Source organism: Argopecten irradians, chromosome 3 (assembly GCF_041381155.1).
Source record: "Argopecten irradians isolate NY chromosome 3, Ai_NY, whole genome shotgun sequence".
NCBI classification, from domain to species: domain Eukaryota; kingdom Metazoa; phylum Mollusca; class Bivalvia; order Pectinida; family Pectinidae; genus Argopecten; species Argopecten irradians.
In genome coordinates this window covers 20,890,050-20,898,015 of record NC_091136.1, presented here as the reverse complement: position 1 = coordinate 20,898,015, position 7,966 = coordinate 20,890,050, and positions in this window count along the sequence as shown.

Below are 7,966 nucleotides of genomic sequence, written 5' to 3'. Positions count from 1 at the left end.
GAAGGCAGTATGGCCGAACTAAAACCATTATTAACACATTCGGATTATAACTTGACGTATGACGCCTCCTCCGAGGGTCCGCCAGGGATTGGTAACAAGGTGTTTATAAATGTACAGACACTGCCAGCAGTGACGAGCCGTAGCATTGCCTCAGTCGCCTTAATTAATTGGTGATTTTGCTGCAAAGCTCCGGTCTCCATTGGGACTTGAATTCTCTGACAAGTTACAGTAATAACTAGCTGTTAATATCACCACACGTTGCTGACGGCGGTGACATCTCTCCGTTTACACATGATCAGAGAAAACTCGATAATGATTACAATATCTATGATTACTTGCTTATTCGTTTTATAAGTAAATAATTCAATCTTGCTGCAATCTCAGCCCATCAATGAAAAATGGCGTCGATTTTGACTGACTGAAGCAAGGGCGTAATAATTCAATAGATATAAGATTTCCTAAATGAATTTGGATTTTGTAAGATAATGTATATAGTAAATTGAATTATAGGGATTTATTAGAATATATTTTTATATATAGCAAAATCACAGTTTAGTTAGCGTACACTTAGTGTTATATCTCCATAGCATAAAAGAAAAATTATCCAAGTTAATCCTTAATTTGCAAAATGAATGCTAATACACCACAGAACAGTTCACGAGCCGAATTGAAGCAATAAAATATGTACATGTGCAAAACAAGAAAATATAAACATCACTATGATGATGAGGAACAAGTGTTTAAAAAGCTATCAAAATTAGATGGATCCAAATCCCCCGGACCAGATGGGTTACATCCTAAAGTCCTAAAGGAACTAAGCCAATGTATTAGTCTCCCCCTATCAATAATCTTTAATAAATCACTACAAGAAGGAGTTCTACCATCAGAATGGAAGGAGGCAAACATAACACCAATTTTTAAAAAAGGAAATAAAAGGAAAGCGGAAAACTACAGACCAATTAGTTTAACCAGTATCGTTGTAAAATGTTTGGAATCTATTCTTAGAGACAATATGATGGGTCATCTAGATAGGAACAATATTATAGCGGACGAACAATTTGGCTTCATCAAAGGAAAATCTACAACACTTCAACTTCTGGAAGTCCATGATGAAATAACTAAAAAGCTGGACGAGGGTGGAAATTTAGATATGATATATTTGGACTTTAAAAAAGCGTTTGACACAGTGCCGCATAAACGTCTGATAAAAAAGCTAATAAATGTTGGAGTACGAGGGAAAATTGTGACATGGATATCAAAATTCTTAGAAGGGAGACGTCAAAGAGTTGTAGTCAACGGAATACATTCCGACTGGGTAGAAGTAGATAGTGGAGTACCACAAGGTAGTGTTCTGGGACCTATCCTCTTCATCGTGTATATAAATGACCTGCCAAAAGCTATACTTGGAAAATCAAAGCTATTTGCGGATGATACGAAAATTTACGGATCATGTAACCGACTTGAAGATTCCGAAAAAATTCAAAATGATTTGGACAAATTAAGTGAATGGTCAACACTATGGCAATTGAAGTTTAATTCATCTAAGTGTAAGACACTACATTTTGGACAAAGAAATCCCAACTTTGAGTATATCATGCGAGAGGAAGATGGATCCATACAACAAATTACTTGTGACAAATATGAGAAAGACCTTGGAGTTACTTTCGACACAGAACTTAAGTTTAGTCTACATGTGGCAAATTGTGCGAAAAAAAAGGCGAATAGGCTAATTGGAATGATAAAGCGATCATTCACATTGTTGGACAAGGATATGTTTCTTCCACTCTATAAGTCTCTAATACGACCACAACTGGAATACTCAGTAACAGTTTGGAACCCAGTTCTGAAAAAAAGATATAATTGAGTTAGAAAACGTGCAAAGACGTGCAACAAAACAAGTGCATGGACTCCGTGAAACACCATATACGGAAAGACTAAAACTTTTGGGCCTACCAACTCTACAATACAGGAGACTACGATATGATATGATCCAAGTGTTTAGAATTATTAACGGTTTCGACAAAACGAGCCATTCTGCTAATGGATTACTCCCCCTGAACGAAGATATGAGAACGAGAGGTCACAACAAAAAGCTTAAAAAACAGCAGTCAAGACTTCGATGCAGGAGTAATTCCTTTGCTATAAGAGTAGTGAACTCGTGGAACAATCTATCGGACAAAGTGGTAAACTCGGAAAGTATTAATATATTCAAATCAAACTTAAACAACGAGTGGAAGAATCATCCTTTGAAATTCAAGCCAGATTGCTACAGTGACATCTAACAGCTAGTCCAAAACTCGTGTATTTGTGTACATACGACTGAGCTGTTGTGCCAGGTGAAGAGAACTTTATTTCACCGGAAGTACATTATTTTAATATATGTAAAATGGAGTGGACATGACTTTTATCAAGTGTTTGTACAAAAGTTTTTAGGAAAATGGAAACAAGTGCCATTAATGTAAAGCACAGACTTTATATATATATTGGATCGGAAGATCTAAACAAATTTAATGGAGGAAACGATCTTGATTACATCGGACATGCGCAACTCGATGAAATCGACATGACCGAAGTCAAAAGTAAAGGTGGTCTAGAAGCCAATGGCTTATCAATAGACCGAAGATCAGGTAAATCAGGTAAATGAGGTACACTTTCTGGTGTAAATATTCTGTATTTGCATATAACAAAGTTATCTGTCCTTGCGGGTAGGTATTGATTGTGACGTAAAACGTTTGCGAGAATAACGTCATACTTTTCAGAGAAAACGACATGAATTTCGCTCGCAAAATAATGACGTCACAATGGATATCTACAAGGAAGGTAACTCGGTAATATGCAAAGACGGAATACATAGTCTTTGTCATCAAAGAGGCTTAACATGTATTGTCAGCTAGTTTTATAACACGATGGACTATGTATACCTACACTAGTAAGTGTTTCCACCTCATCATATTCCTGTTTATAATGCATCATATTCCTGTTTATAATGCCTTGTAATACACATGTCTTTATTGAATAAAATTATATATTAAACCAAACTCTTAGGATCGCTGTGTTGATATTTTCTGTCCATAAAAGCTCATGCATTATTACACTTTCTGTTACCCTGTGAATTATACTAAAATACATCAGCAATCACATATCAAACTTAATCTTATTTTTAACAATAAATCTAAATATGAAAATGTACCACAAATTAAGATTTATAACATCAATAATCAAAATTAAACTGACATATACCCCAGATATAAATCTTATTAATATATATGCTGATCAGATGTCCGTTCGACATTCGTTAGCTTTTGATTTCTATATTAGTTTAACCACTGTATTACACTTAAGAGTGGAGGGGATAACTGGCCAAACGAGCGCAGGACAAGTACAGAGGATTAGTTACTGGAGTAGTTGAAGACCTCTCCACCCCGGTCTGATTGTGTGCTTGACTCTATGTTTTGTACAAGGACTTAACTGACACAACAGCTCAAGGCGAGCTGTGGATTATCTTTTCTCTTTCATTGTGTCCTACCCGGCACCACGATGGCTTCGTCCTTGTTTAGTTTGCACTGTAACCATTGTATTTCGAGTGGAAATTGTAAATATTACAGTAACTGTCGGTTTATCTTGAATAGAAGTTTAGTCTTTGTACAACCCATTAACACGTTTCCGTGAAAATGGAAGTAATCAAGCATTGCTCAATTATAAATTTCAAATAAATATTTAAGTAACAATTTTAAAGTTTAAATTGTTTGAATATTCTACAATTATCAAACGGCAAGCCAGTGTCTATTTGGAATGTTAATGTGCGGAACCATGTCTTTCGTCAACGTTTCATTCCCGTTTAAACAAGTCTTATCATAATGTATCAATTAGCTCCGACATGAACAAACAGCTGACAATTGATTAATTTTAAAGCCAACCCGAATTATGATTCGGTGAAATATGGTTACTATCGTTACGGTATAACACATTAAAGGTTAATTATTACATGTAATTCGCCCATTTTATATGTTTATTTTTCCTTATGTCCCTTGTGTGAAATGGCCATAACACGTTTTTTTTTATAACTTACATTTTATTAATTAAACAAAATACTAGATAACTTGGTTTTCCTATCAAAAAGTTTTAATATAATTTTTAAAGCATGCATAAAAGTAATTTTTCATGGAATTTTTAAAATAATTCATTAAAAAATCAGAAGTTCATTTTCTTTTAACAAAACACTATATTTTTCTTCCTAAAATCGTAAAATCGCAAATTCTTAGAGGACGTCTCAGGTACCAAACATACTCTATGATTCATTAATCTTGCAACTGGTGTAGCGAATCAGTAATGTATTATTATCAGTACGAAGCAGCATTCCTTATCCGCACATTATAATACTACCTCTACTAAACCATCAATCGAAGATTCATCACCCGATCATTTGACGCTACCCAAAATGGAACACTTTTTATAGTCTGTTAAACATGAAAATAATGAAATTATAAAAACAAAATCTGTTAAAGTTGAGGGAAAATGTCCTGTACTTGGTGTGAAAGCCATAAGATAATCGTTCTGACCGCTCATAAACCGATAAAGGACTATTAAAGAACCAATTCAGGTTAACGTTAATCTTTAATAAATCGACAAATACTATTCATGCAGGTGTTTGTAATGATGCATACTTAACAATGGAATTCATGCAGGTGTCCGTAACCGATGCGGATTAGATTAATCCAACATATATTTTAATATATTAACGACCTTTTACAATACACCAAAGCACCATTTAGCCCTGTTAATCAGTAATATTCTGTACTTATAGGATTTATCTGATTCGCTGAACACATTTAAACAAAGGGTATTGTTCTCCATAAGTACTTTTACTGTTGCTATCAAAGGGGATTATTTCGAAATAAGTGGATAAATGTGTACTTGATTCTTAATGTTTATGAGGTGCTGATTGAGTTATTTTTTAATGAAATATTTAAGTTCGTTATTTTCTAGCTCCTGGCAATTTGTTGAGATGATGTTTCGACTTTAACCTGTAGCGCTAGCGTTGGGCATCTAAGACAAGTTTTAGAACTACTGATCCAAAATGAAATATTGATATTTTGGAAAAAATCAACAGAAGTTATATAGCACGGATATTATTGCGCACCAACAATAGAATAAAGGGAACCAGGATGTGGTCTGAGCAACGCCATGTCTTTGTAACAATGGGGAAATCGACAGAAGAAAAATTACTTAATGCAAATCAAAAATCTCGACAGATCAAATGATAAAACTTTTCATGATTAGGTGATACATTTATGTTATAGGATTTAACGAGTAAAGAAATTCTAATGTATCATGGTTATTATATATTTACAATTAGATTTCTATTTCTGCTCGCGTCTGGGACATAAAATTTGTTTTCAAATTTGTCTTCATAATTAAGTGGTTTTTTTAAATGATGTAAAACCTGTATGTAACCTATGTATGAGCAATATTGTGTTGAAGCTTTCTATGAAAATTTCGTTGGATAATATATTGACAATTTACACATTTAGTAAATAGCTCTACAAACCATAAGTAAATTTCAAAATAGATGAGGACAAAGAGATTCATAACCGCCTTTTATTGCTAAGGACAGATGAACGTGAATAGGCGGGAGTTTGGGTACTTATTCAGGAATTATATTTACCACCTACATCACTGCTCGTATAGCTTGATTTAGGGACCGGGGTTTTATAACAAGTCTGAAAATCGAGTTCACACCTTTCCCGTCTACGGTGTGTCGGCCGGCCCACAAGGCGGTGACAAATCGAGCACGTTCTAGAGACCGCAACCCGAGGCTACCCATAATCCCATTATGTAAACTTAATGTTGATTTTAATTCCTTTTGACGGTGTTTAAACACGGACAACACACACAGGCTAATTGCCAGCACGTTAACTCGTTAGACTGACCACTCTTTCAATGGTCATTGTGGGGACCATTGTGGTGACCAAGTGGGCTTAGCATTGCTTCACTGGACACAGGATAGACTTGTATAAGTGTTAATAAGTAGCTCCTCCGGCCGCCAGTACTTTTACAGCTTTAAAGCTAGTCCGATTGTAAAACACGAATCCTATCTTTACATTTTCTGAACTCCTCTTCAGACACATACTCAATTACTTATATTCCAAGCTTACAAATCTAAAATACTATGAATTATTGGGTCATTGCATTTTTCAAATGAAAAACAATTCTTTTGCAACATCATATATAAATAAATGTTCTATGGAACTAAAATCGTAGACAAACTAAATAACTTTTATTAATTCTGGCATTGTATTAAAATAATCTGCGGACTGCGCTGTCAGAATGCTCTTATCAATCACAGATTCTGAGTGGTTTTCGTCTTTTCGATCGCTCATTAATGTGACATGGAAGGCTTTGTGTAGATTTCGACGAGTGGACTAAACTGAAGCAGATGAAAAGTTGACAGCCGATAGAGTCGATTTTATAATTAAACAATTTCAAATTTCTCAAAAAAAAAAGATTTTGGCTTAAAAACATATTTCATCCTTTCCTAACGTAAAGAAACCGATCGTCGTCGTTCATAGCCTTACTTCTGGTTAGCTGTATACAGCGTACGTTATGATTTCATTAACATTTGTGGAAGAGATTTTCCTCACACAAACATTTTTCTAGACATAGAATTATAAGCTAACCTGCTTGTGGCGTCATCTGTTTCAAGTTACATGAAGTAATTATACGGCGAGAAAATGACGAAACAAATAAACAAACCGAAAAAACTTAATCATATAAACTAATTTGACTACTTCTTAATAAAATCAACCTACTTAAACACATTAAAATCATTAAAACTTAAGATATAATTTTTGCTGTTGACAGCAAATAGTCGACGGCTTTTAGTGTAGGGGGCATCGCCTTGAGTATCCGGGGAAACCCATATCTTGGACAGCTCCTATATTTAGCTGGATGTGATCTGGAAACATCCCGCCACCTATGCCAAAGTTAGCCATTTAGACTAAGGATACAGGTGCGGATACATCTGTTAACACCGACAAGGATTGGCTCACGTTTGTATAATTACCGACATAAAACATCGTTTGTCCACCCCATTACCTAATCCACCTCCTAAATATATTTACACGGGCTTCTTTGTCAATAGTCAAATAAAGGTTATAATTGGCAAACACAGAACATGTTCTATTGGGGGTTCAAACTGTTTAGTCGACACTATCATGTTACTGTGTCAGTGTTTAACTAAGTCGGCAGTCAACTTCTCAATACAATTAGCTCAGCGTTACCAATAAAATACTAACATTTTCTAACATCTGATACAACATTAGTTTGCTATACTATAGAAATTGCCAGAAATGAACTTTTAATAAAGTAATAATCTTATTGTTTTAGTCATTTTCGTTCTGAAATCGTCCATCTTATCCACGGTTTTTTTTATTATTATTTCTAAAGCATTCTATATACTAATGTTTTTGGCAACATCAATATAAAAGAAATGAAAAAGTATGAAATCTGCTTTTGACAAATTAAAATGGAGATTAAATTTGTCAATTTTCCCAGAAAGAAACACAAGACTTTGAAATTATTTTAATGTATTTTATTATTTTACTGTTGACACTAACCTTGTTGAATCTAAATAAATATGACAAAAATGTCAATGCCGTTGCTATGGTCCTATTGTTTGCTCAGACTACGACAATTATGTGAGTTGTTTTAATTTCTGAAATGAAGGAAAACGTAATGTTCTCATCTGTAACCAACATTTTAGTTTTGAAATAAAGTTAGATTATTCAAGTAATGTCGCTTTCTCATAATTGATTATTCAAGTTGACACATGACAGATAGAAAAATCCTCAAAATAGCATTTTAAGGTTTGGTATATCACATGAAATCTTGTTTGTTTGCCTCTCCCTAGTTATTTTACAATTGTGTCGATACATTAAGTTAACCATGTGAGAGAAATGTCTGTCGT